General features: G+C 38.8%; 1 protein-coding gene across 1 annotated transcript in view; it reads left to right on the top strand.

The window, feature by feature from the left end:
- Positions 1 to 22,481, top strand: part of DLGAP1 (DLG associated protein 1) — an 891,374-nt gene that overhangs the window by 346,408 nt on the left and 522,485 nt on the right. Inside the window, 1 exon segment of the mRNA XM_006146494.3 lies at positions 18,667 to 18,752. The gene's annotated coding sequence lies outside the window, so the exon portion shown is untranslated.

Raw genomic sequence — 22,481 nt, 5'->3', positions numbered from 1 at the left:
ATATATAAAATTTCTCAGTACTCTGCATTGGGTCTCCTTTCATTATTCTGTCCTGTCCTCAGACCATGTGTCTCACTTATTTGCTTAGATTAGATCGTCACTTTTATTAGACTGCTGAAATGTGACTTTTGGTCTAAATTAAGACTGAAAATCCCAACCTCCTCTTCATCATCTGAAAGTATTGCTGGGAGATGAGAGGCTGAAAGGTGAAGGGAGGACCTGATATTTACTGAGCATGACTTTACCTAAGATTCTGCATTTACTTTGCACAGTGAATCTGAGAGTTGGATACTATTTTTATCCCTACTTTATATATAAGAAAACTGAGACTTAGACTAAATAACTTTCCTGAAATCACACAGGATCATACATTGACCCAATACTGAAACCAGGTCCACTTACTCTCATCCTCACTGTGCCAGCTGCTAGAGCCTCACAGATAGAAATATCATGCTACTGGTCTACCAAACCTATCAAAACATAAAGTAGCCCAAAAGTTCATGGAGAGGCTGGACAGTGGTATAGAAGTAAAAACAGGCTACTCTGTGAAACCCATAAAAGAAAGTTCTAGGTTCATATCCAGAGACCTCTCTGAATACACCAGGCACATGTGTTCCCATGATCCAGAATTGACTAAAGCTGGGGGTAGATCACAACATTAGGGATCTGTTAAGGGTGTTGTCTCTCTAACATTGAAGAAAAAAACAAATAAATAAACTTTTGTAAAAAGTTCATGGGAAATGTGTATTATGGAAAAACTATACATAGATTTCCAAAATTTGGGGGCAGCAAATAGATTCATACTTTAATTCCATTTTTCCATGAACTTTTTAAAAGCCCTAGTATTATCTGGAGCATGAGAAACAACTTTCCTTATTCAGTTAATTTTTTTTTTCAGATTTTGGAAACAATGTGCTTTAAAATAAGTTTTTAGCAATATATCCTTGTGGGCATAAGAAATCCAGAAAAGAATACATCTTGCAAAAACTTATGTCATGATAAAGCTTTCCATCATAGTGGCTTACCACGAATCACAGTTTGTCCATTGTGAAGAAACGTCTCTGAGAAAACATACATAAGATTTTCTGTGCATGCTGCTCCTCCAACCACCTCCCTCCTACATGTTTTTGAATTGGAAGTAATTGCACATTTAAAATATCAGTGAGATGTGATGGGTGGAGGGGGCAAATGCGGAAGACAGCAGGTGAGCCACATCACTGGCAGCCATCTTAGTGGTCTATGAAACTTGTTTTAGTGGAGTTATTTGAACTAATGATTTGTTTCTATGAGAAATGAACAAGCTTTGAAAACCACTATATTGGTTTTATATTTAAATTTTTGTGTATATTCTTTTCTGCCTGTGTTTAGATAAACAGAGATATAAGTAAAAACGAGTATCATTATATGATGAATTTAGTATCTGTGTATGCCATATAGGAATCTTTAACATGAAAAATGCATATTATGAAAAAACTATCCATAGATTTTTAAAACTTTTTCATGAACTTTTTGAAGAACCCTCATGTAATTACTGCCATTAAGTATATTCCTCAAAGTCAAAGCAAAAAAAGAAAGCTATATATTATATTCATATTTTGTCCTGAAAGCATAGTATTTTCCTGTGAAACAAAGCATTTCCTGACACTTAAGTTTGACAAGGACCTCTTTTCTGCATAGTATTTTTTAGATCATTTTGTCAGTGGCACAGAAACTTTTAAATTTTACTTAATCCAAGCTGAGGGCATAAAGAACAACTCCAAATCAGCATTTGCTGAGTAAATTACATGTGTGCGATCAACATCACAGCTTCCCAATAGTCTACCTTCATTTCCAGAGGAAAGCCACGGACAGCCCAGTTCAGCACTTTCCCCACCCATCCATAAGCTGATAGGTCGGAGAACTCTTTACTGCCTAGGCCAGCCTGAGCTCAGATCCGTTTTACAGCAGTACTCTTGGCCTTTACTACCAAATGATTAAAGGCGGCAAATTTTGAGGCCTATTTTTCATCATAACAATATGCCCTTTAGAGACTACGCAGGTCTCTGAAATCATACACACCGTTTTCTGTGTATGCCTTGAAGTATGTGCTTCTAGGGTGAGACATCAGAGCTTTCAATCCATGAGAGGTCACAGGAATGCATTGACCACTGTCCTTTAAACATTCCTTTCTCAATACCGTATTTCTGTCAAGAGCTTTCAATAAAAATAAAAAAAAAAAAAAGAAAGAAAAGAAAAAAGAAAAAGCAGCAGACAGTTCAAAGACATACTCTGACAAGGGCCTAGGTCCAGTGTTCTGTGCAGCTGATTAAAGGCAGGGCCATATGTACTAAAGATCAAAGTGCACCATGGCTGCTGCACTCTTTTGAGAACTTAGAGCCTCCTCCACGCTAGCACCTGACACCCACTTGCTCATGGAGAAAGTGACATGGACCTCTGCAGAACCTAGCAATAATACTTCTGGGGAGTCTCCTCTGTGCCAGAAAATGAGGATCCAGTGCTGAACAGATTCCTGTCCAAATAGGGCCTAGTTTAATGAATACACAATAATTAATTACTATTTGTGTTATTTACTGTGAAGGACAAAGGCTGGAACTGTCCTCAAAAATTGACTGAATATCTTCCAGAACTCAAACAGAAGAACAACCATGTCCCTTCTCTTGCCAAATTTGTAGGATTGATTTTCATAATCTTTTCCAGATCAAAAATTTAGAAATAGAGAAATATGCTGTTTGTAACATAAGCAGGTCTTATCTAGTTTAAATTTTGTCAGTTCTTAAGGCATTGGTTATCATCTCACGGTGCTGAGCTAGCGTAGTTCTGTTAAGAGATGTACTTTGCATGCAACTGTTAGAGAAATTCAGTTATTTCTATCACATGTGGCATTTTAAGGTAACCAGGGCTATCCAGTAGTGTGGTGGTTAAGGCAATGGACCTCACATAGCTGACTACATGGTTTGAGTCCCAGACATAGAGGCTTGAGAAACACACCAGGCACACATGCACGCATGCCCAGAATCTCAAAAGGAGTGAGAAATAGAGGAGAAGGGATTGTGTATAACAACTCTTATGGGACATCTCCATGCATGCGCTCTTTCCTCCCACCCCCCCTTTCTATCTATGTTTCTCTGGCAAACACACACACACGCTCTGGGGAAAAAAAAAACTTTTTAAGATAACAACCAGAATTATGACTGCCATTGTCACATCAAGACCATCAGCACTTTATATATTTTTTACATATATTACATATATGTAATACATATATTTAGAACATTTTACATATATTTAGAACATTTTGCATCAGTAACATAACTGTATAAATACAACTTTTTAAAAAATTGACATTGTTTTATTATTTCACAGTGCTTCCCATGCAATTTAATGTGTGAGATAAGCCTAAAAAGCTTACATCTCTACAAGACGAGAGGTGTATCTTTTGACGCTCTCCAAGGGCCCAAGTAGGATATCCCAAAGTCAAATTGTTGGTCAAAAAGACTTCATTTAAAATATTGATCTTGGAGAAGAATGTCCAAGATGTCAGAAAACTTACAACACTGGATTCAGACAGGATCATGGGTCACTGTGAAATAATGGCCGTTTATTTAAGCAGGGTAATAAAGACTTCAATTAAAAAAAATAGAGTTACATAAATTTAAAAGATAACCTTAACTCCTTTAAAGTTCCATTTTTAAGTAATCAGAAACCCCATAAAGAACATGAAGCATCCAACTCTTGTTTCTTAGGCAAAAGGTAAAGAAAAGGTAAAGATTTTTCTTTACCAAAAGGTAAAGAAAAATCTCCTGCAGTGAGATTTCTTCTTTTTATTGAAAATAGATCAATACTTCAGGAAAACCATGTTGTTTTAACATGGGGGACAAACATTTTATTTTGTATCAGTAAACATTTTCATATTAAGGTTCAATTTTTAGGAAAGTTATAAGTATTTCTCTTCAAATTTTAGCCAGCTTGAACACGCATAAAATTCCTTTTTGACAAATCACCTTTGCAACTTCCTCAAACCCTTTACACTTACTCAAACTTTTTATGACATATTTAAAACCTTTAGTTTTCCTTTATATTTCCTCTTCTTTATTTATTTAATTTTTTTTTTTTGAGAGGTTTTTGCTATAGGGCGCCTGCACTCACCAGAAAGACTGACAGAGAGAAGAAGTGAGAAATCATCCCTTCCCCAGGAGGGATGGCCACGCTGCAATCCATTCTCCTGTCAGGCTATTGGGCACGCACGCACACACACCTGGCGTGAGTTTAAGTCACTGAGTCCGGGACTTGAACTGTGATCAGCTACGTGGGAGTCCAGCGGCATAGCCATTATGCCAACTGATGATCACCCTTATATTTCCTCTTCCTATTCTGGAATAATCCAGTCATTTTACCTCAGGCCACATTTTATTCTACCACACAAGGTATTGTTTTCTTTTAATCCTTTTCTGTCAATAATACATTCTCATACTTATAGCTCATCACTAGTATCTCTCTCTCTCCTATTTACTGTTTTCTTTCTGCCTTATTTTCATTATAAATTTACTTTTAGAAACAACCTTAAATAACCTCTTGATCGGACAAAATTATTTTTTCTCAATCTAAGAACACATTTTATGCCATTTTAATTTTTTTCATGAAAACACAACCTAATTTTTTCTTGCATTTTTTACATAAAATTACATATCAATTTGGATTTTTAACTCTAGTATTTAATTCCTAGGAAGCAATCACTTTTGAATTGATTATCATTTGTCTCTTATAAATATGTATCTTATACTTTCTAAAAGCATTTTCTTTTTCTTTAAGGTTTTTGCTATATGGTGCATGTGCTTACCAGAGACAGAGAATGAGGGGAAAAGTGAGCAATTGCCTCCCAGTGGGGATGACCATGCCACAATCTCTTCTCTTCCTGGGATTTTGGGCGTACACAGACATGCTCCTGACATGATTTTCAAGCTACTGGGTCTGGGACTTGAACCAGAGTCAGCCATATGGAGTCCAGCCCCTTAACCACCACACTACCTGCTGGCCCCTAAACTGCTTTCTTATAGAACAATTTTTCAATGTGGGGTAGAGTAAATTTATTAACATATTCAAAATATTTAGTTCTTTATCAATTTTAAAAAACAAAAAAATAGAGAAATTTAAACTTCATGTTAATCAGAGTATTTTAGTTTACCTAGAAAAGACTCAGACATTTTATGAATATCTATTACTTAATTAACAACACAACTTTAAGATCTCAAATTGTATGCAAACTTCATTTATAAACCTTTTCCCTATTTATAATCACTTAATTTAGGTTTTAAGACAATTAAGCCTTCATTATTTATGAAAACGGATGTATGGGAAAAAAGCCAGTCATTTTTTTTTCTTTTTTTTTTCCTGTCAAAGAAAAAAACACCAAAAGTTAAATTGCTATTTAATAAACAGGAACCAATAGACATTTGCTCTTAACTCTTATGTGTACCTTTGTTCCTAGGTTATGTGTTCATATATATGTGTGTGTGTGTGTGTGTGTGTGTGTGTGTGTGTGTGTATATACATATATATATATACAGAGATTTTAGTCTTTTGGTGTGTATGCTCACCAGAGAGAGAGAGAGAGAGACAGATACAGTGAGAGGGAAAGTTAAAAATTGTCCCTGGGGGGATGGCCACGCTGCAATTCCTTTTCCTCCCTTTTCCTCCCGGGATCTTAGGCCTGTCCACACATGAGGCTGTCATGATTTCCAAGTCACGAGGTCAAGGACTAGAGTCATAGTCAGCCATGTGGGAGGCCAGCAACATAACCACTACACCATCTGCTGGCTTCAGACTTATATTTTTATTATCTTAAACATCTAATAGAAATAAAAGTTGTATGCCTTCATTATACTAATGCAATTGTGAGGATACTTCTATTTTTATTTGACCAACAATTTTAAAATAATTTCTCAAAAGTTTAACTTCATCATGTGAACTAAAAGATGTTTGGGTTAATCGTAATATATTTTAACAATTTTAATTTATATGAGTTTTCATTTATCTCTGAGCCAAACTCAATAGAATTTGTTAAAGGATTTTACCATGTATAAAAACATACAATATATTGCATGTACACAGGTGTAAACACACATATATACAGACACAAACAAAAAAACTTACAGCTTTCATTTACCCTGATAGATAATCTTATGAAGGCTGTGGACCAAGACCAAAATCTTATGTTAAGCTGTTTTTATCCCAGTTTGGTTTTTAAAAAATCCTCTTTACCATACTTATTTTTCCTTTCTTCAGTTTCAAATGAATTGTTTGGGTTAACTCCTGGATATTTACATTTTAGCTGGAATTGATTGAATAGTGTAAGAAAAAAAAATTCAAGTGGCCTTGAATTTTTAACTTAATGCAAGTGAAACAAATCAACAGATTCAAAATATGCAAATAAAGAAAAAGAGAACTTGGAGCTTCTGCATATCAACCCTATGTTGTACTTTTGAATGGTTTTTATAATGGCCAGAAATTACCCTAAATATAATTTGCTCATTGATTAAAAAGAACATGCACAAGAAGGAACCATAATATAGCTGGCTGGAGTCCTAAAAGGAGGGTTTTCCATATCATGCTTAGACTTTTCAGCATTTCACTCCACTTCTTATAAATCTCCCAGGACCAAAAAGAACCTATAAACCATTCAGAGAATTTTAAAGATTTGAACAAAGTATTTTTCATTGACAAATGTGAGATTCTCCTACACAGAATTCTCCTTTCTTTTAGATGACGGATGACCTGTGCTCTAGTTATGCAACCTATATGGCCAAGATTTGCCAGTTACAGAGAAACTTCTTAAGACTAGCAGATGCTTTACTGGTAATTCTGAAGACACTGGTGACCAGTTTATCCTTACACAGGAGACATTCTCTTCGGAGACCATGTAGAAGGATAACTCAGATGGTGATGACCACCCTAGTTGTTTTTAATTGTCCATCCTGTGTCCACCACTTAAAATGCTTATTTTTTTGTTCTTGGAAGATGTTAAGAAAATAAGGAGCAAAGAGAAAGTAAGAATGAAATTATTTATAGATACACATTACCAAAGATGAATTCACCAAAAAGAAAAAAAAAAAAAGAAGAAGAAGACCTGACCTCTTCATACACAGAGTCTAAGATCTGTAGAAACCAGAAGGATGACTTTCCAGGAAAGACAAAACGTCTTTTAGCACTCCAGGAGAGATGTAAAGAGCTTTATTTGTGGTGGCCTTATAACCAGACTGGATCCCAAATAGAGTCAAAACAACTGATCGAAGACAGGGAGTCTGAGAACTCGTGTGGATATTCACCAGGGCAGGAAAGGAGAGCTGTGGAAGCAGAGAGCACCAAGGCTCACTGTGTGTCCCCACGCTCCATTCCAGGAGCTGCCAAAATCCACCCAAGGAGAGCTTGTTTCAATCACACTTCCGAACACTAAATATGTCAACCCTTAAATAACAGATAGAGAGAAAGATCCTCTAAAAATAAATGTATTGAGGTTAGTAGGTGTTGTAGTGATTAAGGCATTGGATTTCCACATAGCCAACTCTGGTTCAAATCCTGGACACAGTGGCTTGAAAATCATACCAGGTACATATGCGTGTGTGCCCAAAATCCCAGGAGGACAATGATGGAGAAGGGATTGCGGTGTGACCACCCCCAGTGGGATAATTTCTCACTTTCCCTCTTTGTGTCTCTCTCTGACAAGCACACATGCACCCTATGACAAAAATCTAATATATATAATACCTATATATATATAAGCTAATATATATTATATATAGGTATTATATATGTAAAAATATATGTATTATATAAAATATGTATAATGTATATGTATTATATATAAAATACATATATGTATATTATATATAAATATATTTGTATTCTATATATACATATATATTTTTTAACACCAGAATAAGCATCATAAGGTAGAATGTTTCCCATAGTAAACTACAGCTGTGTTCAGAAAGGTAAGAGAAGACAAAGGTTTTTAAAAGAAAAATGAGGAATAACTGTGTAAGTTATCTGGAGACATTTATCCCCGGCTATCAGTATTAATAACGAGGGTGATGTCAGTGCAAGGTCAGATAGGCAATTTCTGAGCAGATGTTGCAAGGCTGTGTTTCTGGCAGAGTCCTTGGGACAGTTCTTGCTGCCAGGCATACTTAAATGAGGGCCTTCCCTCCATGGCCCTCCTTAGCTCCATATAGTTGGGGTTTAACACACACTGATACAAATGACTCCATTTTGATTCTGACAACTTTCACAACCAAAATGGTGAAGCCGCAAATGGACACCTTTTAAGACATTTAGTGTTTCCTGGTTTTATAACTGTTAGAAGCATCCTGCAATAATGGTGGCAGAAGTGGTGGGCTTTCATCCGGTGGTCCTCTTTCTCCCTGGAATATGAGAAACCTGCACTGAGAAGGAAAGAAATGTCAGAGGCCTGAGGAAAGTAGAGCACATGAGACAGTTATCATTGTGATTTGTCCTCTCTATAGAAAAGCAGGGAAAAAAACCTCTGTCAACTACCTAAGTTAATCAATTCAGTGCTTAATTCTCTCTTTTCTTTTCTTTTTTTTTTTTAAGTTTTTGCCATAGAGCATATGTGCTCACCAGGGAGGAAAGAGACAGAGACAGTAAGAGGGAAAGTGAGAAGTCACCTCCCACGGGGGATGGCCATGCTACAATCCTCCCTCCTGTGTTCTCCTCCTGGGATTCTGGACATGCATGTACAGGTGCCCAGTGTGATTTTTCAAGCTGCCAGGTTCTGGACTAAAACCACAATCAGTCATGTGGGAGTCCAACACCTTAACTACTATGCCACCTGCTGGCCCCAGAGCTTAATTCTTAACCAAAACAGATATCCAAAATGCACTACATGTTGGAAAGGTAGACTATCATAAAATTGTAGGTGTAGCCTGTCTGGTTTTAGATCCATCTTCTTCATTTACTAGCTATGTGGTCTTGGGCAAGTAACTTAACACTCTGTGACTTTGTTTCCTGAGGAAAATCTGTATAATGATGTTAATAATAGGTTCCACCTTAAAAGGGTGTTTAAAATATTGTATGATGGTATACATACATTCTTACAATAACTAATACCTGATATCCAGAAAGTAGATGACAGCAGTGACGATTTAAGGTCCACCAACAGTGCAAGAAACTAGAGCTAAATTGAGCATTTGGAATAAACGACACCAACAGAAATAGAAATATTTCTCTACAAGTTTTTTTTTTTTTTTTTTTGAGAGGTTTTTCTATAGGGCGCTTGCCAGACAAACAGAGAAGACAGAGAGATAGAAAGCGAGAAATCATCCCCCAGGGGGGATGTCCATGCCGCAATCCCTTCTCCTCCATTCTCCTCTCGGGATCTTGGGCATGCACGCACACACATCCAGCGTGAGTTTAAGCCACCGGGTCCAGGACTCGAGCAGCGGTTGAGTACGTGGGAGTCCAGCAACATAGCCATTACGCCAACTGCTGGTCCCTCTCTACAAGTATTAACAAAACTTTTATAAATTAACATTTAATATTACTAAATTAGTATTTTCATTGAACACAGGGAAAATATTGTATTGTAAAATAAGAACATGAAATAGGACTGACATGTTAACAAGGTAGTCAAAGAAAACTTATAGTAAATTTATAGTGATGAATTGAAAATTTAAAACTCAGTGCCGCTCTAAGGAGTTTCAGTATTTCTTTGGGGCTAAGGAAATCTACTGAAGTATGTGCTTTGTAGAGACAGGGATATAAGAAGCAGGTCTGCATTAAAAAAACTCACTGCCTTGGCTGGATGGAGGATATCTCAGAGGACATGACAGATGAGGTAGACACTAAGGCTAGAAGCATCAGGAGATTTAAATAATTACCAGGAGAAGAAGGCTCAAACTCAAATGGAGACAGTGTCAGTGGGTGGGAGGGAGAGAGAGATGGCAAAGGAAATTATTGAGTAACAGTTCTGTAGAGTGTGGGGTTGAAATGTCACCGTAAGGAGTAAAGGTGAAGGCAGATGTCATTACGTTCGAGGATGTCCCATGGCTATGGGGTGCTTACGCTCTGTTTTCTCTGAGATGTTAGTGAATTGTTATTGGCCCCATGTTTATTATCACATGCTGCACTCTGTTTATTTCAAATCATTTGCTCTGTTTCATTTATTGCTGTCCTTGCATGTGCTATTTTCTGTGTCTGGAATATGCACCTCTCCTTGACAACGTAGATTTCTAAACAAGCTTTAACCTTCTGTGAGGTTTTCTCTCCATCCTCCAGGAAGTTCTGGTTGCACCTCCTTTGAGTCTTTTCTGTTCCATTCTCTCTCTCTCCTTTTGTAGCATTTATGAAAATGTGTTTAATGTGCTGACTTAATATCTCCACTACGTGGAGAGCATTTTGATGGTAGCAATTTTTCTTCGCTTTTGCATTTCTTATTTCTAGCAGACAGCCTATGATACAGTAGGTGCTCAGTACATGTTTGATGAATGAGCCAATTAATGAATGAGAATTAGGAGATAGGAGAAAGGTATGGCTCTAGCAATAGCAACATTGCACCTCTGTTCTCATGAGAGAGCAGAAAGTCTGAGTAGCTACTCCTGGAAGGACTGACAGTATTTTTTTTAGTTGATAATTAAGGTTGAAAGCAACAAATATAGACACTCTACACAGTTGTATGATTCCTATTAAGGTACTTCAAATTTTTTCCTTCTTTCGGAGTTATGCTAGAAGCCTGACAATCCAACAGTTGACTTGGAACGTGAGATGACTAAATTTATAGGGTAGCTCTGGAAAAGAGGAACAGAAAGATAGTAGGTGCCTCAGACCCTGAATACCCAAATACCAAAATACCAGTACTGAATCACCCAGCCCTAAATAGCTTCTTCTGAGAGTTATTCCTCTATGTTTAGGCCACTGTTGTTTCGTGTTTTCTATTGTAAACAACCAAACCAAATGCTATCTAGTATGGCTTGCATTCTGGTAAGTCATATAAATGTCCTAATGATTCTCAATATTTTTTTTCTTTTTTCTTCTTTTTTTTTGCCACAGGGTGCGTGCACTCACCAGAGAGAGAGAGAGAGAAAGAGACAGATACAGAGAGAGGGAAAGTGAGAAATCACCCCCTGGTTGGGGGAGGGGAGAGTGGCCATGCCACAACCTCTTGTCCATTCTTTTCAGAATTTTGGGCACACAAGCGCACACACATGGGGTGATTTTCAAGACACTAAGTCTGGTACTCAAACTACATGTGGGACCCCAGCATCTTAATTATCATGCCAAATTCTGGCCCCAGTGATTCTTAATTTGATTGTACTATAATTGCCACATAGTTTAGTGTAGCATAGGCTTAAGAGATTACAAATAGTCATCTCAATGAGAAATTCAGAAAAATGGTATATAACCTTGCACTGTGTCTTGTGATGTCTAGGAGGGACTGAAGGTAGTCTGTCAATGACAAACAAGCTCGAATTCTAGGCCATAATACAAATCATTTCTTGCCTTTTCTCTATCTCCAGTCTTTTTTTTTTTTTTGGAGAGGTTTTTGCTATAGGGCGCGTGCGCTCGCCAGACAGACAGAGAGAGACATAGAGACAGAAAGCGAGAAATCACCCCCCAGGGGGGATGGTCACGCCGCAATCCCTTCTCCTCTCGGGATCTTGGGCACGCACGCACACGCGCCTGGCGTGAGTTTTAAGCCACCGGGTCCGGGACATGAATCGCGGTCGACTACGTGGGAATCCAGCGACATAGCCATTACGCTAACTGCTGGTTCCCTCTATCTCCAGTCTTTAGGAGGTCAAGCAGCTATGGCAGCTTAAAAACCTTTTTCTCCTTGGAAGTGCTTCACCTTCTTTCCACCTTGCTGTCCTCCCTGCGTGACCCAGTCTCATCTCCCTGCTATTCCTTGTGATCTTGTGAGGAGACTCACTTGCTCCAAGGTTCCTGATCCAGGAATGGTGCTGGTGAATACAGTCATTCTTTTCACTGGAAAATCTATAATGCAAGACCTACCATTCTCTATTGTGGGAACAATGAATAATGTAGACAGTATAACTTCCATATGTTATGTGCTAGCATTTCCCACTTTCAACAGAGTGAGGAGAGGAAGGAAACAAAGGAACAAAAGGAAGAGAGAACCCTATCCTCCCTTAGACATTATCTGTGTCCTCCATGAGACTGTAAGTTCGCTGAGGGGAAGTACCCACCTCGTTGCTTCTCTGTATCCCACATAGCTAGGAGAGTAGCAGGCATCTCAGCCATTGTGCAGCTTACTTACTGGATGTGTTTATGGACTGAGTGAGTGAATATGTAGTAACCAGGCAAATGTCTGCTGCTGGTTGGCTGTTCACAGAATCAGCTATAACAGAGCAGGAAACAAGGATCTCGGGGAGTGCCTGCCCTGGTAAATGCTGTTCATAAAAGATTAGTATTGCCAGACAGTAAAGCAGTGGCCTGATCATCTGCATCCACTCATGCATGGGCAGGGTCAGAAGTCAGGAGAAGTTTAGAGCACAGTGAAGTGGAAAGAGAATGGGTGGGTATTGCTCTGTCCTGTGGCAAGGCTTCACCTGCATTTGTTCTACTTCTGTCTTTGAGTAACCCAACTTTCCATTTTATGCATCAGTTCAAAAGTCAACACAGTTCAAAAGTAAAACAGAACTCCCCCAAAGCATTTTATTGAGCACTTGTGTTACCTGAGTGAAAAGCATACGGTTACTGTGTAGAAAGTGTACCTGTTATTTTTCCCGTTACTGATTTAGGTTTGGCTGCTTTTGATAACATGAGAATAGAATACTTTCACGAGCAATTCAGAAGGTTAGGAAGCACTGGGCATAAAGATGTTTAATTTTTGGAAAGATATTATATATCTTCAGAAGCCATTTATCTCCAATATCTTGATGTTTCTTTTTTTAATTTCAGAATTGTAGCCTGTTGAAAGACTACGACTTTTTGTATAGAGTCTTTAATGCTTGGGTTTAAAGGTAAAAACAGAAAGAATGCACTGATAGCTTATACAGATGGGTATTCTAGCTTAACTATATTTTTAAGAATATAACTAGGTGTGTGATTTTGTAGAGAGATGGCAAATGGGTATTTAGTTCACAGAGGAGCTAATGTAGTGTTATATCAGAAAGTTCTATGGAAAATCCCAATGGGCGGGGAGCCCAGACGGAGGAAACAGCCCAGCAGAATTTGTTCCTGACTGATTCCATTTAAAAAAAAAAAAAATGGTTACGTGATAACTAAGCAATGAATAGTCATATTTTCCAAATTTGAATTCTTAGCTTGCCACTGACAAAAAGAATCAAAAAGAAAAACTACGTTTAACCACATAAAACAATAACAAATTTGAAAGAGCCTACCAGAAAGGTTGACTTTTCTGAAGTTGTTTTCTGAGCAAATGTTGACTGGAATCCATGTGGTTTATGCAATGTCCACATAAACCCCTGAGAGAAGTTACCTCCTAATGACAGAAGGGCAAGCCAATCTACAGCCACATTGTCCTCCCTTTCCAGAAAATCTTAAGCTGATGCCTTAGAGCAATGAAATGATTTCAAAGATGTAACAAAAAATCATGAGAGAAAATGGGAAGAACCAAAACACTCCCTTAAGAGTTACTGTTCAGCGCGGCCTTGACCATTCGACCATTCTGGTCAGCACTACCTGGAGCTGCCCTGGCGAGGAAAAAGCCTCCACCCTAGCCTCCACCTCATCTCCAGAGCCCATATTTGATCGTGTTTATTCTCAGGTGTCCTTTCAGGTTTTCAGTATTACTATGGTGAAAATAATATGTCACTGATTATTCTTATATTCAGTGTTTAGCATGGCCAGGTGCCATATTGAATGTTTCAACCTGTATTATTCCATTTATTCCTCATCACCCTTATTTCTGTATGATTATTGTATGTTTTTTTATTCAGTTAGATATTATCATTATCTGCATTTCATAAAGAGAGAGCAGAGGTACTGATTTTTCCAGGAACATGTAACTCGAAAGTGTTGATAGGTCAGGATGTTGATGATTATTGCTGTCACCACTAGTCCTATAACTGTGCCTGCAGGAATCCAGCAAGGCAGGGTCAGATGCTAGCACAGCAGTAACGCAACACTTTGCAGTACTAGACTCACACAGGTTAAGAGTTCGTTTCCCATATCCTCTCGACACATACCAAGTACATGTGTGTCTATGATTCAGGCTGGCTGAGGTTGGAGATGGGTTGTAGCATGAAGACCCTATCAGGAGTTTCTCTCTATCTTTGAAGAAATAAAAAAAAAAAGATTTTTAAAAGAGAATTTCAGCAGGGACCAGCTGCAGGTGTAATGGTTACATTGCTGAACTCCCATGTATTTGACTGTGGTTCGAGTTCCAGACCTGGTGACTTAAAACTCACACTGAGTGCATGTGTGTGTGTGTGTGTGTGTGTGTGCCCAAAATTCTAAGAGGAGACTAGAAGAGAAGGGATCACAGTGTGGCCATCCTCCCAGAGGGTGATTTCTCACTTTCTGTCTGTCTGTCTCTCTGTGAGCACTTGTGCCCTATAGCAAAAAATCTATCTTAAGAGAAAAAAAAAAAAGACTGGGACCAGCAGATGGCATAAAGGTTACATCGCTAGACTCCCACGTAGTTGACCCCTGTACTAGCCCTGAACCCCATGACTTAAAACTCACACCGGGCACGTGTGCCTATATGCCCAGATCCCAAGAGGAGAATGGAGAAGGGAATGCAGCATGGTCATTTTTCCTAGGGGATGATTTCTCACTTTCTGTCTCTCTCTGACCCTTTAGCAAGCACTTATGTCCTATAGAAAAAAATCTCTCTTAAAATAAAAAAGAAAGAAAAACAAAAAAGAGAATTTCAGTAAGATGAAGATCCACAGGTGGTGTAGCACTCTTAAAATGTACCTCTGAGTTAGCTAGTATCATGGTGGTTGGGACACTGGGTGTCTCCATGGCTGACCGCAGTTCCTAGACCTGGTGGCTTAGTTTTTTTGCTTTCCCTCTTTCTCTCTTTCGCCCTCTGTCTCTCTCTGAAAAAATTAAAAGAATAATAATAATAATGATAAATAAAATTAAATATTTTTTAAAGACAGTATACCTCTATTCTCATAGAAAAATTAATTTGTAGTAATTACTAGAAACAGAGTATTGGTTTTCTTGAGGCAGGGAAGGAAGAGTGTTAATTAAGAAATGAGAAATGATAGCGGTCATTCCCGTGGAAAGAAGAAAATGCTCGAATTTCAAGTTCTTCTTGATTTCATTGACAGAAGTTTGGGATAACTCGTGTTCTCTCTTTTCTAACACAGTTTAACCCTCCTCTGGCCCTAAAAGACAAACAGTGTACAAAGACTTTTCTGGTCCCAGTGGTTATTTTCCTTTAACAAATATGGCAAGAGATAAATATTAATAAAATGAAGATATACCATAAACTTATTCCTCATTATTAGGCATTAAATATGGGGCACAAGGAACTAAGAATTATGTAAACGTGAGTCAGGTAACATTTCTTGGCCTCTAGACTCTCAAAGTCTAGTGGAAAGAAGGGCACAGGAATACCAACATAATTAATAAGAATGAAATACAGTCAGCTACAGTGGTGCAGTGGTAATGCAATGTTCTGCAGTGCTGAAGCCATTGAGTAAGGTCCTGGGTTCACATCCCGATGCCTGCCTGTGCACAATGGTGATCCTGGATGGCAGAGATTGTGATGTCAGCACCCTGTTGGGTGTCTGTCTGTCTGTCTCTCTCTCTCTCTCTCTCTCAGTGTGTGTGTGAAATAAATTTTATAAAGAGTTAAGTAGGGGAACCAGCAGTTGGCATAATGGCTATGTCATTGGACTCCCATGTAGTAGACCACAGTTCGAGTCCTGGACCCGGTGGACCCGGTGGCTTAAACTCATGGCGGGTGCGTGTGCGTGTGTGCCCAAGATCCCGAGAGGAAAATGGAGGAGAAGGGATTGCAGCATGGCCATCCTCTCTGGGGAGTGATTTCTCGCTTTCAGTCTCTCTGTCTCTCTTTCTGGCGAACGCACGTGCCCTAAAGCGAAAACCTCTCAAAAAAAAAAAAAAAAAAGAGTTAAGTATGTACTATGGGCACATGGAGGAATGAACAATTTTCTCTTATGTGGAAGCTCTTGTCTCTTGTCTAAAGGCATCATTCAGAGATTGCATATGAACCAAACTATAAGAAGCTTCTCTGGATGGAGAACAGGAAAGACCTCACTAGAATCAGTGTGGTAGGGCATATATACAGTCATTGGAAAAGTCATGATGCATTTTTGCCTAGAAAAATATATCATGACTTTCCCGATGACCCAATAGCTATGAGAGAAGCAGGACACATTCTCAGAGCAGTACTGAATGATGGGAGCATATAGTAGGTGGAAAGATAACAGCCAGAGAGGATGCCAGAACAAAAGATGGGACCCATATTATAAAGAGTCTTGGGATTGGGTTAGAATTGTTCTGTACCTGTAGCCTCTGGATGCCATTTTGGGATCTCAGAGGGGTCCTATCATGATACAACTGTTCTGGAAAAATTAGCTCTGGCTGCGCAAGGAAGATGGACTGGGAAGAGAAGAGCAAAGAGATGAGGCAAGAAAAGAAGGCCATGAGCATGTGTGTGGAGGGACTCTCACGATAGCTACTTTTTAGCTGTGTTGCCTACATAAACCACTTAATTTATTCAAGGCTTATTTATTGTTTTCATCTGTAAAATAGGAATAGTCTTAATGTATTCTTTAGTTAACTGGATGATTATCTAAAATAGCATTTATAAATATGCTTCTTGAATTATAAAATGCTTTACTTCTATTAACATAGTGTAAGACTGTTAAAAAGGAATTTCCAGGCCAACTCTGTAGCACAGTGGTTAGGTGATGCTGGTATCTATGTGACCAACCATGGTTCGAATCCCAGCTCCAACGGCATATGCATACATGCCCAGGATCCTGATCAGATGAGGAATTGGAGGAAAAGGATTGCTGAATTGCTGTGGCCATTGTCTCTGTTGGGTGTGTACATGTGCCCCTTGGCATTAATAAAAGGGAAGAGAGGCTTTCCAAAAGAACTGTGGCTGTTGGGACCAGCAGATGATGTAATGGTTATGTCGTTTGACTCCCACATATTCGACACTGTTCAAGTCCCGGACACAGCAGTTTAAAACATGCAGGGCACATATGCACGCATGCCCAGAAACCCAAAGAGGAGACTGGAGGAGAAGGGATTGCGGTGTGGCCAACACCCCCTGGGGGGTGATTGCTCACTTTCTGTATCTCTATTTCTCTCTGTCTCTCCAGCGAACACATGTGCCCTATAGCAAAAATCTCTCAAAAAAGAAAAGAAAAGAAAAAAAGAGAGAATTGTGACTGCAAAGGAAATTATGGAGAGAGATTCACAAATCCCAGGTCCCTTTTAGAAGAAAGCAAGTAGTACAGAGATTAAACGCACAAACTCTGAATCCAGGCTCTGGCACATATTAGCTTAGGATCACAAACTAGTTAGTTGAATTCTCTCTCCCTCTGTTGCCTCATCTATAATATGAGGATCAAAAATAGTATCTCCTTGGGAACCAGCAGTTAGCGTAATGGCTATGTCGCTGGACTCCCACGTAGTCAACCATGATTCGCGTCCTGGACCCGGTGGCTTAGAACTCATGCCGGGCGCGTGTGCGTGCATGCCCAAGATCCCGAGAGGAGAATGGAGAAGGGATTGTGGTGTGACCATCTCCCTTGGGGGGTGATTTCTCGTTTTCTGTCTCTCTGTCTCTCTCTGTCTGTCTGGCAAGCGCACGCGCCCTATAGCGAAAACCTCTCAAAAAAAAAAAAAAAGTATCTCCTGGGGTTGCTAGTGTGTGACATTATGTGGTTAAAAGGAATAGCAAAAAATTGTCCTTGGAATTAAGTTTCCTTATCGGGAACTTTAAAATAGGGAGATTATTATGGCTTGCCTAGGTGACTTTTTCTAATTGATTACGTGAGTCCTTAAAGTTTGAAAACCTTTTGTAGCTAAGTGAGAGAGATGAGATAGAAGAAGAAGACAAGAATCAAAGTCTGAAAGGAATTCAACCCACCATTGCTGGCTGTTTATATGGAGGGGAGGCGCCAAGAGCGTGTTGAGAATCTAATATGTGCAGTGCACATGCGGAAGTGCTGGAGTGCAAAGGAGATATGAGATAACTCTCTGTTCTCAATGACTGTACAAAACAACTGAGAATGTACAAAATAAAAATAACATTGAAAATAAAATAGCAAGGCCAATTACACTGAATTCCTGGATTGATATGGTTATGCAGTTCTCTTGATTAGAAAATACCTGAACCATATAGGTAGGTGTGGGATAAATAATTCAACTGAGTAAACATGTATCAAAAGAAAAAGTCTGAAAAACTTGGGTACTGGGGAACATGGTGTCACTAAAACACAGTCAGGGAATTCAGAAGGATAAATGTTTAGAAAAAAAAAAATACGAACTCAGTTTAGCCTTACTAAATTGCAGTAAGTAGATACAGCAATAGGGTCAACTGCCTGGGAAGTCTCAATTGTGTGCAAAGGAAAGTCAAGGCTTAAAATCCCCCAATTTCTATCAATTTGTTACTCCCTCCCATTTGATCTGTATGTGATCAGGAGACTAAAGCATGCATTATGTTTCTAACAGGCTAACTCTACGCTGGATCCACTGAACGCCACTAGGGACTCCTGCTGGAGAGGATTCCTGATTGGATGACAAAGGCGCAAAGAACAGTAAGTTGAGGTTAGGGAGCTGTGGGGAAGGGATGGAGCCCATGAACTGCAGGGATCCTAAATCACTGGTGGAAATTATGGGTCCAAACTGAGTTTTTATGGAACCATAACATAGAAAGGAATACCCAAGATAAAAGGTGAATGCCCAATAATTTATCAGAAATCAATATTGTCTCCTCTTCCTTCAAGTGCAACACTAGCATTTTAACTTTAAAAATGTGCTTCACTATAGCATGATTTCTTACTGGTTTCATATGCACTATTTAGATGAAAGTTTGAAACTGTCCACACCTTGGTTTATTACATACTGTGTGGCAGAGATAAAGAGATTACAAACACTCTCTTTTTAGTTGACTCACTGTATTTTTTCCTTCTGACTCACAAGGTTTTCCTTTTTTATTTTTCATTTTTCACATTAGGGATCAGTGAATATTCTGATAATCTAATTCATGTGTATATTTGAGGACTGAAAACCCAACATTAACCTTGACTGAGGGTAGATGTTGAGCTAGATAATATTTACATCAGGGGAAGAATAGGTTAATTCAGAAGGATACCCAGGAGCAAGGGAAGAGGAAAGGAGAGCTACCAGGTAGCTGTTGCCCTAGCTATCCAGTACTTAATCCATGTTCTTTATCATATCTAGCAAACAGGAAAAGAGAAAACAAATTATTGGAAAAATACTAATACCACAGAGAGGAGGACTGAGTTTTAATTACTTCAGGCCCTTTAATCTTGGAAGAAAGAGTATGCAAAACAGATGAAATAGAAGCATCTCAGAAATATAGTTATCTTGAGGCCAAAGGTGGTGTGGTGATTAAGGCGCTCGATTCCCACATGGCCAGCCATAGTTGAGTCCTAGACCTAGTGACTTGAAAATTATGCTGGGCATGTATACATGTGTGCCCAAAATCCTGAGAAGAGAATGGAGGAGAAAAGGGATGGTGGCATGGCCACAGAGATCACCCCAGTAGGTGATTTCTTACTTTTCCTCTCTCTCTCTCTCTTGTTCTCTCTCTCTCACGCGATATATATATATATATATATATATATAGCTATCTATATTTTGGAAATCAAAATTGCAACCTTCTTGTTTACAGAGGAAAAGTCTCTTTACAGATAAACCTGTTCAGAAATTATTTGTTTTACTATGCTATGACTGAATTACTACCGTGTTTTGGACGTTGTAGCTTCTGAGGATTCCTCAGAAGTTGTCGTAGATATTCTATGCTATCAAGTTCTTAACCATCCACCAAGACTCAAGTCAGGCCATTAGTTATTTGACTCTTATCCACCTTTAAACCATGTTACCAAATACCTGGCAGTCTTCCTTCCTGAAGCCTGAGGAAGTGTCGGCCCTGCCATCTATATGAACCACTAATACAGCCATGCAGTGCCTCTGAGCAGAAATGAGGAAAAATAAATTTATTAAGTTGGCTCATCATCTTCCCTATCCCCAATCCCTCTGCCTTCCACCTACAAATCTGATGTCATCGTTTTGTCTTTGAGAGAAACACTTTTATCCAAAATGCTACCTTTTTCAAACTTATCACATTCTATGCTTTGTGTCTCTTCCTGTAAAATGAAAGATTTTGTTTTCTGTTTAGAGTTGAGAGAGTTTCTAAGCTAAACATTAAGCAAGGACAACCCTGATTGCTTTGAAACAAATGTGCTTCAGATATTAAGGATCTGAAAGAAGAAATGAGATCTTTGGGCTAATACTTTCCCTCTCTTTTCATCCATCCTTCCTCCCAAGGTCTTCCCTCCTCATTTTGATGGGTTCCCATGGGGCCTGCCTTTCAAGCCTCATTCTCTACCACCCAACGAAAGTCAGTGCTAATACCCCATTGAGATAGAAAAGGAGGAAGAGATGTTTGTGACTGTGCTGTGACCTGGTGATCACAGAGCACCACAGACAGGTGCTCCATGGGCCTCATATCTGCTTCCAGAACACTCAGAATAGCTGTTGCAAAGAGCCGGTAGATTCTTTATGACTGGGGAAGAGGGAAATAGAGAGATGCCTGGAAGTGTGAAAAGACATCAGTAAATCCCTGAACTATGGAGATATTCACTATCGAGGGTTCAAGTGTTAACATGCATGGGTATCAATATGACCATGATGATTAAACGAAATAGTGCACTGAGAAATGTTATCCTAGACATGGGCCGGTAGATGCTTACTAACAAAGTAAAACAAAAACAAGACTGAAAGTTTGACTGTGTAAAGCAATCTGGAAAACAGTGGCAAGGTGGCATAACTCTTTATCCTCCCAAATCATCCCATGGAAACAGAGCTACTAGGGTAGAAAAGCAAAGCCCCATGAACAAAGTCTATAACAAGTGGTAGGAAAACACATCTCAATGAACCCCCAACTATATGTCAGTTAGAATAAACTACAGGTGATACTGAGATCTGCAATGAGGTCTTAAACATGTTAGAGGAAGTAGAATATGCACAGAAGTCTTCTAGTGGCCCTAGGAGACAGAAATGAAATTGTTGACAATTACTCAGTGCAAAATTTGGTATACCAGTCTGGGAAGAGCAGCTGGAACCCCTAGGGCCTTGCTGGCTCTAAACTGTGAGTAAAGGCAAGAGAACCAGAGTATGCTGGAGCAGCTGGGTCTGTGGACCCTTAAGAGACTCTTCACAGATGTCTCCTCCAAAACAAAACCCCATATTAAGGAGAAAATATTGGGAATAGAATTCAAATTGAGCAGGAAAGAGATCATAGAGATATAAGAGGCAAAGGAAAAAGAAACTATAGATAAAAGTGGGAGGAGGAGAAAAAAGTCAGCAGATAGTAGACATAGTAAAGTCATTTTTGTGTACATTCTAGCTCTAGAGATTGAGAGAGCTCTAGCTCTACTGCTAGGAGGCCATTCCAATCAATGTTTCCTCTACAGTACAAGAATATTCATCTCATGGGCCCATCAGTTAAAAATATATATATATATGCCATCAACACTACCATAAGGGGCCAGCCAGAGTGGTGCTTAAGGTGGCTGGATCCCACCCTGCCAACTACATGGTTTGAGTCACATCCTGGTGCCTGGAGAAGTGCACCAAGAGCATGTACCTATGTGCCCAAAATCCCACCTAGAGAAGAATGGAGGAGCAATGCATTGCAGTGTGGCCATCACCCTGAGGGGTGCTTTCTCACTTTTTCTCTCTCTTTCTGTCTCTTTCTCTGGCAAGTGCACATGCCATATAGCAAAATTAAAAAAAAAAAAAAAAAAGAAAGAAAAAAACTTTCATAAGGAAAGATTGGTTAAAGAACACAGCATCTCTGTGAACAATAAAAACATACCAGAAAAAAAAAAAATGAGAACAAAACAGAAGAAAATGATAATCTAATATTTCAAATCTAACTTTAAAAAAATAACAAATGGAAAAATAAAAAAGCTTTGGAAGAACAGCATAACCCAGAATTTAGAAACTCCAAAATAAGATAAATGGAGAAAACAAAGATTTGATAAGGGACTTCATATAATTTAGAATAAAATTACCCAAAAAAGTTAAGTTCACACTAAAAAGAAATAAAACAGTCAACATATACCACAGAAGATGCCTTCAAAATTAGGGAAGAGTGAATATTTTTAATATAATTTTATAATTTTAATATAATTTTTAAAAATAAGGAAATAAGGGAACCAGCAGTTAGTGTAATGGCTATGTCGCTGGACTCCCACGTAGTCGACCGCGGTTCGCCTCCCGAACCCGGGGGCTTG

The sequence above is a fragment of the Tupaia chinensis genome, unplaced genomic scaffold, assembly GCF_000334495.1.
Source record: "Tupaia chinensis unplaced genomic scaffold, TupChi_1.0 Scaffold000180_1, whole genome shotgun sequence".
Classification (NCBI taxonomy): Eukaryota; Metazoa; Chordata; class Mammalia; order Scandentia; family Tupaiidae; genus Tupaia; species Tupaia belangeri.
Note: the sequence above shows the minus strand (reverse complement) of the source record. Positions and strands in the feature narration are given on the sequence as shown.